This window comes from Oryctolagus cuniculus, chromosome 19, assembly GCF_051225735.1.
Source record: "Oryctolagus cuniculus isolate XC-2025 breed Fujian yellow rabbit chromosome 19, ASM5122573v1, whole genome shotgun sequence".
In the NCBI taxonomy this organism is placed as follows: Eukaryota; Metazoa; Chordata; class Mammalia; order Lagomorpha; family Leporidae; genus Oryctolagus; species Oryctolagus cuniculus.
In genome coordinates, this window is record NC_142885.1 from 658090 (window position 1) to 677495 (window position 19406).

General features: G+C 39.8%; 1 pseudogene; it reads left to right on the plus strand.

Annotated features, from left to right (window-relative positions):
• The first annotated feature begins 1566 nt into the window (after positions 1-1566).
• LOC103346449 (uncharacterized) lies at positions 1567-15385 on the plus strand (annotated as a pseudogene).
• Positions 15386-19406: the final 4021 nt, after the last annotated feature.

Below are 19406 nucleotides of genomic sequence, written 5' to 3' on the forward strand. Positions count from 1 at the left end.
AGATTTCTGAATGTGAAGCATTCTAACCGGGGTGAGGTGAAACCTCATTGTGGTTTTGATTTGCATTTCCCTGATAGCTAGTGATCTTGAACATTTTTTCATGTGTCTGTTGGCCATTTGGATTTCCTCTTTTGAAAAATGTCTATTGAGGTCCTTGGCCCATCTCTTAAGTGGGTTGTTTGTTTTGTTTTTGTGGAGTTTCTTGATGTCTTTGTAGATTCTGGTTATTAACCCTTTATCTGTTGCATAGTTTGCAAATATTTTTTCCCATTCTGTCGGTTGCCTCGTCTGACTGTTTCTTTTGCAGTACAGATCTCTATGATGAGATCCTTATGATGAGAATTACAAAATCTTCAAGAAAGAAATAGAAGAGGATACCAAAAAATGGAAAAATCTTCCGGGCTCATGGATTGGAAGAATCAACATCATCAAAATGTCCATTCTCCCAAAAGCAATTTACAGATTCAATGCAATCCCAATCAAGATACCAAAGACATTCTTCTCAGATCTGGAAAAAATGATGCCGAAATTTATATGGAGACACAGGAGACCTCGAATAGCTAAAGCAATCTTGTACAACAAAAACAAAGCCGGAGGCATCACAATACCAGATTTCAGGACATACTACAGGGCAGTTGTAATCAAAACAGCATGGTACTGGTACAGAAACAGATGGATAGACCAATGGAACAGAATAGAAACACCAGAAAGAAACCCAAACATCTACAGCTAACTTATATTTGATCAAGGATGTGGGGACCCATGGGTAGGCCTACCATGGGACCTCTGAGTTAAGGCTTGGCCTGGCAGCCATGTTGCATTTGCTAAAGTGGACATTTTTAGTTTCAGTTGGGATAGTTCTTTCCACTGGATGTAACTGACTAAGAGGGACTTTCCAAAAAGGGTATAGAGTGTTGTAAACAACAAGATGGTGCCGAGGACCACACGAAGAGCCTGCCCACCACGTGACATCTCATTTGATTGGCCCAGGAGTGCATGAATTCTGCGTGAACAGGCATCGGATTGGAGTGCTCCGTGCATGGACTTTAGCCCACTTCTGATTGGTTGGATTTTGTATATAAGTCATATGCTGAGGAAGGAGGCTCTCTCTCTCTCTCTCTCTTTTCCTCCTTCCTTTCTCTCTACCTCTGTCCCCGCTATTTTCTCTCTCATAATAAAAGTCTATGTAAGACCGATCAGCTGCGAGTAGCGTCATTCCTTTGCGGGTGAGGGAGCGACAAGAGTGGTGCCGTGACTTGGATCGCTTCGTGAATCGCAGGAATAGGGCAGAAACGAAGGTAAGCGTGCGTACACACAGGAATGCAGGCAGTATAAAAGGAAAGGACAGAGACTGTGGTACTGTTGGTGAAGACGGAAGAAAGAAAATATATAGCTGCCAAAGCGGGCTGTAAGAGACCCCCTAATAGGCAGGGAGTAGAACGCCAGTAACAGGGCGGGAGTTGTGAATGAACGCCGGATTCAAGGTGGGAGTTGTCTTTAGCAGTAATGGGTAACACTCCATCCACTACTAAGTTGCGCTTGCTGCTGAGCCACTCGTTAAAGACCATGGGGACGCCCATTAAGGTGGCTACGGTATGTGCATTCACTAGGGCCATTGCCAAGGCATCACCATGGTTCGTGGAAAATGATGAATTAGATGAGCAACAGTGGTGGAGGGTAGGAAGGCAGCTGAGAGCAGCTGGAGAGTCAGTAGAAATACTTAGGTTGAGGATCTCCAATTAGACTCACAGCAGACTTCTCATCAGAAACACTACAGGCTAGGAGGGAATGGCAAGACATAGCCCAGGTGCTAAGAGAAAAAATTGCCAGCCCAGAATATTATATCCTGCTAAGCTCTCATTTGTGAATGAAGGTGAAATAAAGACCTTTCATAGCAAACAGAAATTGAAGAGTTTGCTGCCACTCATTCAGCCCTGCAAAAGATGCTTAAAGATGTGCTACACTCAGAAACACAGAAACATGGCCATCAATATGAAAGAAGGTAAAGGAAGGAAACCTACCAGTAAAGGAGCATGGGATGCTCAAAGCATATACTAGAAAATATCTTTGGGAAAATGGCAGGGCAAAGTCACTACATATCAATAGTCACATTGAACGTTAATGGATTGTACTCTAAAGTTAAAAGGTACAGACTGGCTGAATGGATTAAGGAACAAAACCCAACTATTTGCTGCCTACAAGAAACACATCTTTCTAACAAAGATGCATGCAGACTGAAAGTGAAAGGTTGGAAAAAGATATTCCATGCCAACAGAAACCAAAAAAAGCAGGTGTAGCCATATTAATATCAGACAAAATAAACTTTAACACAAAAACTGTTAAGAGACAAAGAGGGGCACTATATAATGATTAAGGGAACAATTCAACAGGAAGATGTAACTATTATAAATGTATATGCACCTAAATACAGGGCACCAGTCTATTTAAAAGATATGTTAAGGGACTTAAAGGGAGATTTAGATTCCAATACAATAGTACTGGGGGACTTCAATATGCCACTCTCAGTAATAGACAGATCATTCGGACAGAAGATCAACAAGGAAACAGCAGATTTAATCGACACTATTGCCCAAATGGATCTAACAGATATCTACAGAACTTTCAATCCTACATCTAAAGACTTTACATTCTTCTCAGCAGTGCATGGAACCTTCTCTAGGATTGATCACATACTAGGCCATAAAGCAACTCTCAACAAATTCAAAAGAATTAGAATCATACCATGCAGCTTCTCAGACCACAGCAGAATGAAGCTGGAAATTAGCAACTCAGGAAACCCTAGAGAGTATACATACACATGGAGACTGAACAACATGCTACTGAATGAACATTGGGTCATACAAGAAATCAAAAGAGAAATCAAACACTTTCTGGAAGTAAATGAGGATAACAACACAACATATCAAAACTTATGGGATATGGCAAAAGCAGTATTGAGAGGCAAGTTTATAGCAATAAGTGTTTATATCAAGAAATTGGAAAGGTACCAAATAAATGAGATTTCAGCACATCTCAAGGACCTAGAAAAAACTGCAGCAAACCAGACCCAAATCTAGTAGGAGAAGAGAAATAATTAAAATCAGAGAAGAAATTAACAGGATTGAATCAAAAAAAAAATTACAAAAAATCAGCCAAGTGAAGAGCTGCTTTTTTGAAAAAAAAAAAATAAACAAAATCGACACCCCATTGGCCCAACTAACTAAAAAAAGAAGAGAAAAGACCCAAATCAATAAAATCAGAGATGAAAAAGGAAATGTAACAACAGACACCACAGAAATAAAAAGAATCATCAGAAATTAATACAAAGAGTTGTGTGCCAGCAAACAGGAAAATCTATCAGAAATGGATAGATTCCTGGACATATGCTATCTACATAAATTTAATCATGAAGACATAGAAAACCTAAATAGACCCATAACTGAGACAGAAATTGAAACAATAATAAAGGCCCTCCCAACAAAGAAAAGCCCAGGACTGGATGGATTCATTGCTGAATTCTACCAGACATTTAAAGAACTAATTCCTTTTCTTCTCAAACTATTCAGAAGAATCAAAAAAGATGGAATGCTCCCAAATTCTTTCTATGAATCCAGCATCACCTTAATCCCTAAGCCAGAGAAAGATGCAGCACTGAAAGAAAATTACAGACCAATATCCCTGATGAACATAGACACAAAAATCCTAAATAAAATTCTGGTCAATAGAATACAACAGCACATCAGAAAAATCATCCACCCAGACCAAGTGGGATTTATCCCTGATATGCAGGGATGGTTCAATGTGTGCAAAACAATCAATGTGATACACCACATTAACAGACTGCAGAAGAAAAACCATATGATTATCTCAATAGACGCCAAGAAAGCATTTGATAAAATACAACACCCATTCATGATGAAAACTCTAAGCAAACTGGGTTTGGAAGGAACATTCCTCAATATAATCAAAGCAATTTATGAAAAACCCACGGCCAGCATCCTATTGAATGGGGAAACGTTGGAAGCATTTCCACTGAGATCTGGCACCAGACAGGGATGCCCACTCTCACCACTGCTATTTAACATAGTTCTGGAAGCTTTAGCCAGAGCCATCAGACAAGAAAAAGAAATTAAAGGAATACAAATTGAGAAGGAAGAACTCAAACAATCCCTCTTTACAGATGATATGATTCTTTACTTAGAGGATCCAAAGAACTCTACTGAGAGACTACTGGAACTCATAGAGGAGTTTGGCAAAGTGGCAGGACATAAAATCAGTGCACAAAAATCAACAGCCTTTGTATACACAAGCAATGCCATGGCTGAGAAAGAACTGCTAAGATCAATCCCATCCACAATAGCTACAAAAACAATCAAATACCTTGGAATAAACTTAACCAAGGACGTTAAAGATCTCTACGATGAAAATTACAAAACCTTAAATAAAGAAATAGAAGGGGATACCAAAAAATGGAAAAAATCTTCTGGGCTCATGGATTGGAAGAATCAACATCAGCCGGCGCCGCGGCTCACTAGCCTAATCCTCCACCTAGCAGCGCCGGCACACCGGGTTCTAGTCCCGGTCGGGGCGCCGGATTCTGTCCCGGTTGCCCCTCTTCCAGGCCAGCTCTCTGCTGTGGCCAGGGAGTGCAGTGGAGGATGGCCCAAGTGCTTGGGCCCTGCACCCCATGGGAGACCAGGAAAAGCACCTGGCTCCTGGCTCCTGCCATCGGATCAGCGCGGTGCGCCGGCTGCGGCGGCCACTGGAGGGTGAACCAACGGCAAAGGAAGACCTTTCTCTCTGTCTCTCTCTCTCACTGCCCACTCTGCCTGTCAAAAAAAAAAAAAAAAAAAAAAAAGAATCAACATCATCAAAATGTCCATTCTCCCAAAAGCAATTTATAGATTCAATGCAATCCCAATCAAGATACCAAAGACATTCTTCTCAGATCTGGAAAAAATGATGCCGAAATTCATATGGAGACACAGGAGACCTCGAATAGCTAAAGCAATCTTGTACAACAAAAACAAAGCAGGAGGCATCACAATACCAGATTTCAGGACATACTACAGGGCAGTTGTAATCAAAACAGCATGGTACTGGTACAGAAACAGATGGATAGACCAATGGAACAGAATAGAAACACCAGAAAGAAACCCAAACATCTACAGCAACTTATATTTGATGAAGGATCTAAAACCAATTCCTGGAGCAAGGACAGTCTATTCAATAAATGGTGCTGGGAAAACTGGATTTCCACATGCAGAAGCATGAAGCAAGACCCCTACATTACACCTTACACAAAAATCCACTCAACGTGGATTAAAGACCTAAATCTATGACCTGACACCATCAAGTTATTAGAGAACATTGGAGAAACCCTGCAAGATATTGGCACAGGCAAAGAGTTTCTGGAAAAGACCCGGGAGGCACAGGCAGTCAAAGCCAAAATCCACTGTTGGGATTGCATCAGATTGAGAAGTTTCTGTACTGCAAAAGAAACAGTCAGGAGAGTGAAGAGACAACTGACAGAATCGGAAAAAATATTTGCAAACTATGCAACAGATAAAGGGTTAATAACCAGAATCTACAAAGACATCAAGAAACTCCACAAAAACAAAACAAACAACCCACTTAAGAGATGGGCCAAGGACCTCAATAGACATTTTTCAAAAGAGGAAATCCAAATGGCCAACAGACACATGAAAAAATGTTCAAGATCACTAGCTATCAGGGAAATGAAAACCAAAACCACAATGAGGTTTCACCTCACCCCAGTTAGAATGGCTCACATTCAGAAATCTACCAACAATGGATGGTGGCGAGGATGTGGGGCAAAAGGGACACTAACCCACTGTTGGTGGGGATGCAAACTGGTAAAGCCACTATGGAAGTCAGTCTGGAGATTCCTCAGAAACCTGAAGATAACCCTACCATTCGACCCAGCCATCCCACTCCTTGGAATTTACCCAAAGGAAATTAAATTGGCAAACAAAAAAGCGGTCTGCACCCTAATGTTTATTGCAGTAAAATTCACAATAGCCAAGACCTGGAACCAACCTAAATGCCCATCAACAGTAGACTGGATAAAGAAATTATGGGATATGTACTCTTTAGAATACTATACCGCAGTAAAAAACAATGAAATCTGGTCATTTGCAACAAAATGGAGGAATCTGGAACACATCATGCTGAGTGAAATAAGCCAGTCCCAAAGGGACAAATATTATATGTGTGGGGAGCAGGGCCCAGTGGGGAGCAGGCCCCGTCTCCCATAACATGGCAGGGCCCGTTGCCCGAGAGACAAATAAGTACTAAAACTGTGGACAAATAATACTGAGGACAAATACTGAGATTACCAAGACTAGACTAAACTACTGGAACTGCTAAGACTAACTCAATGCGCCTGATCTCCCACCATATGGTGCTGAGAGAGAGTAAACAAATCCTACACAGCTGCCTTACCAATAGCTGATTCCCGATCCAACCTCTGATTGGAGGAGAACAGCATGCTCAGCACGTGGACTGCATGAACACCAGGAGAGCACAGTTTGGCAGAAAGGACTATAAAGGAGGAGAGACAACATGCGGGGGGAACACCTGAGGAACCCCTGAGGGAGCTGGCCGGTGGTGTGCTGCTCCTCCGTGGAAGCGGGGGAAGCGGCAGGGGTGCCACCCCTCTGCATTGGCAGGGGGGCAGCAGCTAATCCAGGGAGGACTGGGGAAAGAAACAACAGCAAATCCGTTGCCGCTCCTCTGAGAGCCTGTGTAGCGAGCGACAATATGTTCTCCCTGATCGGTGACAACTGACTGAGCACCAAAAAGGAAACCTGTTGAAGTGAAATGGACACTATGAGCAATGGTGACGTGATCAGCCATAGCCCTGACTGTTGATGAACAACTTAATACTGTATCCCTCCTAGTATTTTTTCTTTGTCTGTTCTACTTAATACTATTGGTTTAATTCTGTGATTAATACACAGTTATCCTTAGGTGTTGAAATTTAACTGAAAAGTGATCCTGTTAAATATAAGAGTGGGAATAAGAGAGGGAAGAGATGTACAATTTGGGACATGCTCAAGCTGACTTGCCCCAAACGGTAGAGTTAGAAACATACCAGGGGATTCCAATTCAATCCCATCGAGGTGGTATGTACCAATGCCATCTCACTAGTCCAAGTGATCAATTTCTGTTCACAATTGATCATAATGAAAGGACTAAGAGTCAAAGGGATCACACAAACAAGACTAGTGTCTTCTAATACTATCCGATAGAATAAAAAAAGGGAGAGAATGATCCAACATGGGAAGCGAGATACACAGCAGACTCATAGAATGTCGGATGTCCTAAACAGCACTCTGGTCTCAGCATCAGTCCTTAAGGCATTTGGATCTGGCTGAAGAGCCCATGAGAGTATTTCAGGCATGGAAAGCCAAGACACTCTGGCAAAAAAAAAAAAAAAGACCTAAATGAAAGATCTCTGTGAGTGAGATCTCAGTGGGAAAAACATGTCTTCAAAGAAGGAGGTACCTTTCTCTGAAGGGAGGAGAGAACTTCCACTTTGACTACAACCTTGTCTAAATAAGAGTCGGTGAACTCAAAAGGCTTCCATAGCCTTGGAAACTCATGACAAGAGCCTAGGGTGATTACTGATGCCATAAACAAGAGTGTCAATTTGTTAAGTCAACAACAGGAGTCACTGTGCACTTACTCCTCATGTAGGATCTCTGTCCTTAATGTGCTGTACATTGTGATTTAATGCTATAACCAGTACTCAAACAGTATTTTTCACTTTGTGTTTCTATGTGGGTGCAAACCGTTGAAATCTCTACTTAATGTATACTAAACTGATGTTCTGTATATAAAGAGAATTGAAAATGAATCTTGATATGAATGGAAGGGGAGAGAGAGCAGGAAAGGGGAGGGTTGCGGGTGGGAGTGAAGTCACTGGGTGGGAGAAGCCATTGTAATCCATAAGCTGTACTTTGGAAATTTATATTCATTAAATAAAGGTTAATAAATAAGCCAGCGCCGCAGCTCACTAGGCTAATCCTCCACCTAGTGGTGCCGGCACACCGGGTTCTAGTCCTGGTTGGGGCGCCAGATTCTGTCCCGGTTGCCCCTCTTCCAGGCCAGCTCTCTGCTGTGGCCAGGGAGTGCAGTGGAGGATGGCCCAGGTGCTTGGGCCCTGCACCCCATCGGAGACCAGGAAAAGCACCTGGCCCTGGCTCCTGCCATCGGATCAGCGTCGTGCGCCGGCCGCAGCGCGCTGGCCGCGGCGGCCATTGGAGGGTGAACCAATGGCAAAGGAAGACCTTTCTCTCTGTCTCTCTCTCTCACTGTCCACTCTGCCTGTCAAAAAAAAGTTAATAAATAAATGCTTAATTAAAAAAATCGAAATTATGGGACACGCATTCTATAGAATACTATCCAGCAGTAAAAACGATGAAATCTTGTCATTTGCAACAAAATGGAGGAATCTGGAAAACATCATGCTGAGTGAAATAAGCCAGTCTCAAAGGGAGAAATATCATATGTTCTCCCTTATTGGTGACAACTAACTGAGTACCTAAAAGGAAGCCTGTTGAAGTGAAATGGACACTTTGAGAAACAGTGACTTGATCAGCCCTTGTCCTGACTGTCGAGGAACAACTTATAATTTATCCCTTTTAGTATTTTTATGTTCTACTTAAATCTATTGGTTGATCTCTGTAATTAACACACAATTATTCTTAGCTGTTTAAATTTAACTGAAAAGTGATCCTGTTAAATATAAGAGTGGGAATAAGAGAGGGAGGAGATGTACAATTTGGGACATGCTTAAGCTGACTTGCCCCAAACGGTAGAGTTAGAAATGTGCCAGGGGATTCCAATTCAATCCCATCAAGGTGGCATGTACCAATGCCATCTCACTAGTCCAAGTGATCAATTTCTGTTCACAATTGATCATAAGGATAGGACTAAGAGTCAAAGGGATCACACAAACAAGACTAGTGTCTGCTAATACTAGCTGATAGAATCAAAAAGGGATAGAATGATCCAACATGGGAAGTGAGATACACAGCAGACTCATAGAGTGACTGATGTCCTAAACAGCACTCTGGCCTCAGAATCAGCCCTTAAGGCATTTGGATCTGGCTGAAGAGCCCATGAGAGTATTTTAGGTATGGAGAGCCAAGTCACTCTGGCAAAAAACAAACAAACAAACAAACAAACAAAAACAACCCAAACCTAAATGAAAGATCTGTGCAAGTGAGATCCCAGTGGAAAGGACAGGTTAGCAAAGGAGGAGGAACGTTTCTCTGAAGGGAGGAGAGAACTTCCAGTTTGACTATGGCCTTGTCTAAATAAGATCAGAGTCAGCAAACTCAAAAGGCTTCCATAGCCTTGGAATCTCATGACAAGAGCCTAGGGTGATTACTGACACCATAAACAAGACTGTCAAATTGTTAAGTCAACAAAAGGAGTTACTGTGCACTTACTCCTCATGTAGGATCTCTGTCCTTAATGTGTTGTACAATTTGGGTGAATGCTATAACTAATACTCAAACAGTGTTTTACACTTTGTGTTTCCGTGTGGGTGCAAACTTTTGAAAGCTTGACTTAATATATGCTAAATTGGTCTTCTGTATATAAAGAGAATTGAAAATGAATCTTTTTTATTTATTTATTTTTTATTTATTTATTTATTTTTATTTTTTTTTTTTTTTGATAGGCAGAGTGGACAGTGAGAGAGAGAGACAGAGAGAGAAAGGTCTTCCTTTGCCGTTGGTTCACCCTCCAATGGCCGCCGCTGCAGCCGGCGCACCGCGCTGATCCGATGGCAGGAGCCAGGATCCAGGTGCTTTTTCCTGGTCTCCCATGGGGTGCAGGGCCCAAGCACCTGGGCCATCCTCCACTGCACTCCCTGGCCATAGCAGAGAGCTGGCCTGGAAGAGGGGCAACCGGGACAGAATCCGGCCCCCCGACCGGGACTAGAACCCGGTGTGCCGGCGCCGCAAGGTGGAGGATTAGCCTATTGAGCCACGGCACCGGCGAAAATGAATCTTGATGTAAATGGAATGAGAGAGGGAGCAGGAGATGAAAGCGTTGCGGATGGGAGAGAAGTTATGGGGGGAAGCCACTGTAATCCATAAGCTGTACTTTGGAAATTTATATTTATTAAATAAAAGTTAAAAAAGCAACCATTTGTTCTAGATAATTCTAAAAATTAAGAAATATAGTGTTTATACTTTGGCACTTTAGAAATGGAACATTGAAGTGAAAAGCAGGGAGAGTAGTAAAATAATGGATTTAACATCTCAATAAAACTAATTGTATTTATGTATTCTTATTTGATTGTATTTTCTTAGTCCCCAGTAGTCATGATATACTGTATTCAAATTATAAAAGTGGCCAATGATGGAGCTACTATCCTAATACACAGTATTCACTCCTACTCTCTGAATCAGTGCCATATTGAATGTATTGGATTGAAACCAACAGATGGGGAGAGCCAGTACAGCCATGGCAGTGGATATTCACAGGCCTGAGAGGACCTTTTCTCAGTGTGACTCTAGTTCATAAACCTTTGCCCAAGATTATTTGAATGAGCAAAAAGAATTAAGTCTGCATAAAGGGATTACCAACATGAGCTACTTTTCTTCATATGAACTATCTTATTCTTAAGGTGGGTGAGAAAGAGAATTTTTGAAATATTGTGGAATACAGGACACATAAATAAAAACATTGTGATAGATAATTGAAAGTCTGTCTTCCACAGAGAAGTAGGTAAAACTATAGAAGAAAAAATAAGGAACTGAGGTAACAATCTATGAATACTCTTTATAAACATGTAATAGGAATTTTACATATATTCTGGTGGTTTTTTAAAAAGTGAAATTAGAAGTAAGCTAAGAGTTTTCTTATATTCACTTTTCATTAAGTGGCATTAAAAAAAGCATTATTGTATGACACAAACTTGTAGAAGCATGTGCAGTCATTCTAAGAAAACAGTGCAGAATGGTATAGGTTTGTCAGTGTTCTAAACTTTTCAGTGATTGCAAATGAACATTTCAACTTAAGCATATAAAACTACAAAGTAAATTGCATTAATTCTCAGTAGTAAAATGCTTGTTAGGGCTATGGCTGTTAATAGAATGTTCAAGTTTTCAATTTACATTGCTTTTCAGAATCTAAGGGTAACTGAAATTATTCCATGAAATGTAAAACAATATGTTGACTTTTATATTTTGCTACTCATTACCTTATATATGATATCAGCCATGCTGGTATTTTTTAATGATTTTATTTATTTATTTTCAAAAAATTATTTATTTATTTGAGAAGTAGAGTTACAGAGAGAGAGACAGAGACAGAGAGAATGGTCTTCCAACCCTGGTTCACCCCCTAAATGGCTGCAATGTCTAGAGCTGAGGCAGTTCAAAGCCAGGAGCCAGGATGTTCTTCCAGTTCTCCAATGTGGGTGAAGGGGCCCATGCACTTGGGCCATCTTCTCCTGCTTTCCCAGGCCAAGCCAGAGAACTGCATGTGAAGAGGAACAGCCAGGACAGGGACCGGCACTCACATGGGATGCTGGCACTGCAGGCAAAGGCTTACACTGCTGTGCCATAATACCAACCCTGCTAGTAGTTTTAATAGTGATATGTGCAGTGCCATGGCTCACTAGGCTAATCCTCCACCTGCAGTGCTGGCACCCCAGGTTCTAGTTCTGGTTGGGGTGCCAGATTCTATCCCAGTTGCTTCTCTTCCAGTCCAGCTCTCTGCTGTGGCCTGGAAGTGCAGTGGGGGATGGCCCAGGTCCTTGGGCCCTGCACCCGCATGGGAGACCAGGAGGAAACACTTAGCTCCTGGCTTCAGATCAGCACAGTGTGCTTGCCACAACGCACCAGCCGTAGTGGCCACTTGGGGGGGTGAACCAATGGAAAAAGGAAGACCTTTCTCTCTGTCTCTGTCTCTCTCACTGTCTAAATCTGCCTGTCAAAAAAAAAAAAAGTGATATGTAAGAGGCAGCTTAAAGCACATTGCAGTTGCACTATTTTCTATTGCATCAATACAACACAACACTTAGTGCTCAAAGCAGACCATGCTGTTTTATTTTTTCATGCCATTTGCTCTTCCAGGAAAACCTAATTCTCCTGATTCCCGCTTTTACACCCCAGGTCTTACTTAATTGACTTTTAGTCCTACTGCAAAGTAACATTCATATCACCTCTACTAGAAAGATTTTGCTGACAGCCTGCCACCATCCACACGCTTTCTCCCATACCTACTGTGACTATGGAAATTCTCCAAATTTTTGCACTTATCATAGCACCTTGAACTTTCTTATTTCCTGAATCTAATCCATTCAAGTAAACTGAATAATAATTTTTTGATAACAATAGCCTGTATTGCTTTATCTTAGATGGAAGAAAATGCAACCTATATAATAATTTGCTAAGGGTATTTGCAATACATAAAGCTTTCAAAAACTAACTTCCTAGAGTGAGCATTTGCCTTGGCAGTTAAGATGCTGGTTAAAATGCCTGTATCCAGGGTCACTGCTGCAGTGTAGTAGGTAAAGCCACCACCTGCAGCACCAGCCTCCTATATGGGCATTATTTTGAGTTCTAGCTGCTCCACTTCCATCCAGCTACATGATAATGTGCCCAGGAAAGCAGTGGAGGATAGCCCAAGTCCATGGGTCACCCACCCACATGGGAGACCCAGAAAAAGTTCCTGGCTTCTGGATTCAGATCAGCCCAGCTCTGGCCATTCTCTCTCCTTCTATAACTCTGCCTTTCAAATAAATAAACAAATCTTAAAAAAACTTACCTGTATCCCATATAGGAGTAACTCACTTTAATTCCCAGCTCTAGCTCTTCATTCCAGCCTCCTGCTAATGCAGATTCTGGAGGATGAATTCCTGCCACCCACTGAGAGATCTGGATTGAGTTCTTGGCTCCAGGTTTTGGCCTCCCAGCCACTGCAGACATTTGAGGAGTGAACAAGGGGAGGGGAGCATGCTCTTTCTTTTTCTCTCATTCTTTCTTTCTGCCTTTCAAATGGGTAAATCTAAAAAAAACCCTTTTAACCCATTAATGGAAATATTTGAATGTAGTATGAAATTATGAATGCACAGTATCTGATGTGAATCTTTTAGCCTATTATTGCAAAGAGGACCAATACAATGTAAATAAACATGAAATAATACATTAAATATGAATAATGTGAAGCACTTTTGAAATATAGGAATAAGAGACACACCCAGAGCCTCCCACCCACTGCTGCTGCGCCTCTTCATTTGCTGCCTGTGGGTCCCATGTGCTGGGGACTTTCTCTGCCCCACACTCTGCTTTGCGCCTCATGTGCCCGGAAGAAAGAGGACGTGCTCCCTGGACATTCCACGGTGATGATAGCATTTGAAGACCTGGCTGTTTACTTTACCTGGGAGGAATGGCAGAACATGAACAAAGCTCAGAAAATCCTGTACAGGGATGAGATGCTGGAGACCTACAGTAGCCTGCTCTTCTTGGGACACTGCATTACCAAACCCGACTTGATCTTTAAGTTGGAGCAAGGAGCAGAGCCATGGATGGTGAGCGAATTCCTAAATCAGAACCTTCCAGTTGCCATGAAAAGTGATGACATTATTAGAACCAACCAGGAAATTCAAGAAAACATTTTTAAGCAGAATGTTATTACAAATAACAAGACATCAACTCCCAAAAGAGTTATGTCAATAAAAAGACTTAATTTAAGTTCAAGTCATGTTTCAAAGCTGATTAACAAAAAAAGAAATTATTCATCAATGAAACCTGAGGAATGCAACGTGTGTCACAATGTGTTTCCCCACTGTGGGCATGATGAGCTGTAAGCTGGAGAGAAATTTGATGCCGCTAAGGTACCTGAGAACTCTGCCCAGTGCTGTGAGCCTCTTAGTGAGTATCACAAGATTCAGACTATGAAGCCTTCATTTGAACATAGTGCACAAGGGAAAGACTTCAAAAAGAAGAAGATATTCTTTAGATTTGGCATGGTCCATATGGGAGATTCCTGTAATAAGTCAACTGTCACTGTTGGAAAGACAACTCAAATAGAAAAGACTCTTCATAAAAATACTAACCTCAGTAAGCATCAACAAATCAACACAGGAGAGGAACTCTATGAAGATATGGGATATGTGGAACCTCTTATTTACAAATCAAATCTTGCAATAAATCAGAAACAACATATACAGAAAAAACCCTATGGATGTAAGCCTCGTGGAAAATCCTTCAGGTTTAAGTCCTGCCATACCATCATTCACAGTACTTCCACATAGGAAAACTCCCATGTGTGTAATGAATGTGGAAAAGCCACCTACCAGAAGTTAGATGTCATTAGACATCAGGAAATTCACACAGAGGACAAACCTAATGAATGTAAAGACTATGGAAAAGCCTCTGGCAAGAAGTCACATTTCATGATGCAACAGAGAATTCACACAGGAAAGAAACCTTATGAATGTAATAACTGTGGCAAAGCCTTCAGCTATAAGTCACAACTCATAATCCATCAGAAAATTCAGACAGGGGAGAGACCTTATGAATGTAAAGACTGTAGAAAAGCCTTTGTCCAAATGTCAGACCTCAGAAGACATCAGAGAATTCACACAGGGGAGAAAGCTTATCAATGTAATGACTGTGGAAAAGCCTTCAGCTATAAGTCACAACTCAAAATTCACCAGAGAATTCACACAGAGGAGAGACCTTATGAATGTAATGACTGTGGAAAAGCCTTTCCTATAGGTCACAACTTTTAATCCATCAGAGAATTCACACAGGGGAGAGACCTTATGAATGCCAAAATTGTGGGAAAGCCTTTGGCCAGAAGTCACATCTCATAATGCATCAGAGAATTCATACAGGTGAGAAACCTTATGAATGTAATGACTGTGGAAAAGCATTTGGCTCTAAGTCACAACTCATAACCCATCAAAGAATTCATACAGGGGACAGGCCTTATAAATGTAATGACTGTGGAAATCCCTTCAGCTATAAGTCACAACTTATAATCCATCAGAGAATTCACACAGAGGAGAAACCTTATGAATGTAATGATTGTGGGAAAACATTTGGCAAGAAGTCACATCTCATAATGCATCAGAGAATTCACACAGGGGAGAAGCCTTATGAATGTAATGACTGTGGAAGAGCCTTCAGCTATAAATCACAACTCAAAATCCATCAGAGAATTCACACAGGAGAATAACCTCATGAATGTTATGACTACAGAAAAGCTTTTTGCTGTAAATCACAACTCATAACACCTGACAGCTTTTGTAAGGCTGGGTGAGTGTTGACAAATTCAGTTTCTTTTTGTTTGATAGGTCTTTACTTCACATTCAACATAAATGAGTACTTTGCAGGGTATAGTATTCTCAGTGGATGGATTTTTTTTCTCTTAAGACTCACACTATGTCTCTCCATTCTCTCATAGGCCATAGAGATTCTAATGAGAAGTCACCTGTGAATCTAGTTGGAAATCCTTTGAAATTTATCTGACATTTCTGTATTGCACATTTTGGTATTTTCTTTTTGTTTTATTGTTAAAAGTTTGCAATGTCTTTTGGCAGCCTAGAAAGTCCTTCTCATGAACCTGACCTGGTGAATCAAGGGAGCATAAGATTACATTTCCTGCACTGCAGCCATCCATAACTAAACAAGGAGGATGATCCCTATATTTTCTTTGCAGACAGCCCATCTTCCTGGAAAGCAGATAGGATACAGCAGAACTCATGGACAATTCTAACTTTTTTATTAATGTGTGGTTTAGTAAGTTCATATTTGAAATAAATGTGCTATGAATGAATACATTCAAATATAGAAAGAACATTTTGTATTTTCATTAACTTTACTTCTATTTAGTTTTGATAATTATACTGTGGTTTGAAAACTCACACCAGATTATTGCCGATAATTATTTAGAGAAATGCTTGTTTGATGGATAGAACTGAGAATGCATGGAGGCTGTACTGCAGATCCTTAAATAAATCTCCATATATTTCCATATGTGCAAGTTATACTGCCAACTGTCCAAGCTATATTTTCAAGAGAATATTTGCATTTCTTTTTTTTCTTTAACCAACTCAATATAGACTCACTTTAGCATTTAAGAAATTTACCAATAACTAATTTCTAGTCAGATTTAAAGACTACTTTCTACCCTTTGTACTTGAATGTATTTTTAATTTTTTACATATTTGAGAGCTAGAGAGACAGATTGACCAAGTGAGAGAGACAGGCATATACAGAGTTCTCATCTACTCTTTCACTCCCCAAATGCCCAGAGCAGCTAGAATTTGATGGATACTGGCCCAAGTCACCCAAATTAGGGGTACACTCTGCTAGACTACAATGGTCTACATGATCAGGAAGGTGTAATGAGGAGCCGGAATAGTGAATCAAACAAAACCTCTCTGATGTGGAACTAGGGCAGCTTAACTAGCATCTTATCTACTATGCTACATGTTTGTCCCATTTTAAAATCTTTTTGCCATTTTTGCAACTACTGTCCATGATTTTCTCTTGGCAATTCTTCTTCATTAGTTTCTACCAAGAACTAACTGTGTTATGATTCTTTCATGGACTCCTCAATGACCTTCATTGTATGACCCATCCTAATGCTATATGTAGTTTCTCATTCATTCCACCCCCTAATTCACCATGACTTATTTGGCCATATGTTGTTTTACATTCCTGTTTCTTTCTAGCTTGGGCATCTTTCCAAGCTCTGGATACTTTCAACTTTCTGTTGAATTCTTCTTTGTAGATTTCTAAATGGTACCTCAAGTTCAATAAATCCAAAATGAGAACCAAAAAAAAGAAATATAGGAATAAGAGAATTGAAAATGAATCTTGATGTGAATGGAAGGGGAGAGGGAGTGGGAGATGGGAGGGTTGTGGGTGGGAGGGAAATTATGGGGGGGAGCCATTGTAATCCATAAGCTGTACTTTGGAAATTTATATTCATTAAATAAAAGTTAAAAAAATAAAAAAAATCCTTCAAACACCAGCAGAATACAGACTTCTGAAAGGTTCATGGAATATTCTCTAAAATAGTCCTGTTATAAAATTGGTTATTAAGTAAGTCTCAGTCAATTTAAATAATTAAAATCATGCAAATTCCAAAACTTAATGAAGAAGAAATAAAAATCGGAATAGATTGTGTAACAAGTAAAGAAATTGAATTAGCAAACTTTCTACCAGCCCAGGCCAAGAAAGATTCACTGAGAAATTGTAGCAAATGTTTAAAGAACAGTAACATCAAAACATCACAAACACTTCCAAGAATACCTGAGGAGGGAACACTCCCCACTTACTCTATAAGGCAGTGTTGCCCTTTTACCAAAGCTAGACAAAAACATCAAAATATACTCCTAACCGGTAGTCTTTATTAAATATAGACGAGAAAGTCTTCAATAAAATACCATCAAACCAAATCAGCAATATTAAAATAATAATTTAAACATATTATGACAAAATAGGATTCATGTCAGGAATAAGTTTGGTTTGACATCTGAAAATCCATTAATATAATATATCAAATTAGCTGAATCAAGGACAAAGTTACCTGATTATTATAGATGTAGAATAAATGATAAAATTCAGCCTCCTTTCATGATAAAATCACTCAACTAACTAGAAGTACCCAGAAAAGTGCTCAACCTGATTAAAAGCCTTTATGAAAACCACACAGCTAATATCATCTTTTGTGGAGAAAGACTGCTTTTCGGGAAGATCAGGAAAAACATGAGGATATCTACTCTCAAATACTACTATTTTACATTGTACTAGAACTTCTAGCCAGGGAATTTTAACAAGAAAAATGCATTCAGATTGGGAGAAAAAGAAGATGGAAAACTAGTTTTTGTATAGGAAGCTAAAGAATACACACACACACACATAAGATTAGATCCAACAATTCATCATTGTTGCAGGATTGAAAATAAATATTTAAAAATAAACTGTATTTCATTCAAATTTAAGTAGTTCTTAACAATGTGGTCCCAATTTCAAAGCTTATCACAAAGCTGTGGTAATCAGATTCTGGTCTAGCATAAGGACAGACAGATGAATGAATGGGATTGCAGAAACAAACTGTTACATTTATGGTTAATTGAATGCTGGCTGTCCTGCAAGATAATTCAATGGGAAAATAACATTGTATCCACATGCAAAAAGATGAAATTTGGCTCCTACCTCAAACAATATCTCAAAGTGGATCCAATTCCTAAATTTAAAGGTTAGTACTAAAGAACTTTTTTAGCAGAAAACATAAGAATAAATCTCTGTGTGTGTGTGTGTTTAGCTTTGACACCAAAAGCACAAATGACAAAAGAAAAAATAGCAAAATGGACTTCATCGCAATTAAAACCTATGCTTCAAAGAACTCCATTAAGAAAATGAAATGACAACCCATAGAACTGAAGAGATTAATTATACATTATACACCTCATAAGTGGCCTATAAAAGGAGTATATTCTTTAAAAAATCACAGCAATAAAAGCACCAAATCACTGTACTTAAATCTAAAATGTTTTGAAGTTTTCAAAAGCTTATATACAAATGATCAACAATCTTTGAACAATTAATAAAAGAAAGACAAAGCAAGCATTGACAATGGTGTGCAGTAGTTGGAGCCCTCATATATTGCTAGTGGGAATGTAAAATGGCACAGCCAAGTTGGAAAGCAGTTTTCCAAAATGAGTTAACATATGACCCAATAAATTCCATTCTTAAGCAATGCTAACCAAGATGAATGAAAACATGTCCACAGAAAAACTTTTACACAAATATTCCTTCCCATAGTTTTTCACTGTAGTTGGTGAACAAAAATCTACTTAGAGGTAGAAATGGGAAACAAGCCAGAGTGTTAGGGGTATGTCAAGACTTTTCCTAGGAACTGATAGAATCAGCCATTGTTTCCTGGGTAGGTTCTGGGTAGTTGGGCAATATGTTGAGAGGAAATGGGATCCCAGAGGAATATAACTTCTTCTAGTGGTAATACCCATTTTTCTGGATCTGAGATAGGTGGGGCTTCCTTTTATAATATGGATAATACATCTATTCTTGATACTTTTAATGATTCTTTTTCACAAGTTATTTTATACTTTTTCTATACTGGAACAGATTCTAAACATGAAATCTCTTCAGTAACAGATTAAGTACTTAAGAAATCATAATTTTTCTGTTTTTTAGAGGCAACTTAAGCCAGTAAATTTAGTCTCAGTAACTGCTGATTTGTAAGGATTTATTGCTGAGTATCAAAATAGGTTTTTCTCCATCTTCAACAGCTTTAAAAATATGGTAGTGGGGCTGGTACTGTGGAACAGCAGGTTAAAGCCGTGGCCTGCAGTGCTGGCATCCCATATGGGTGCTGGT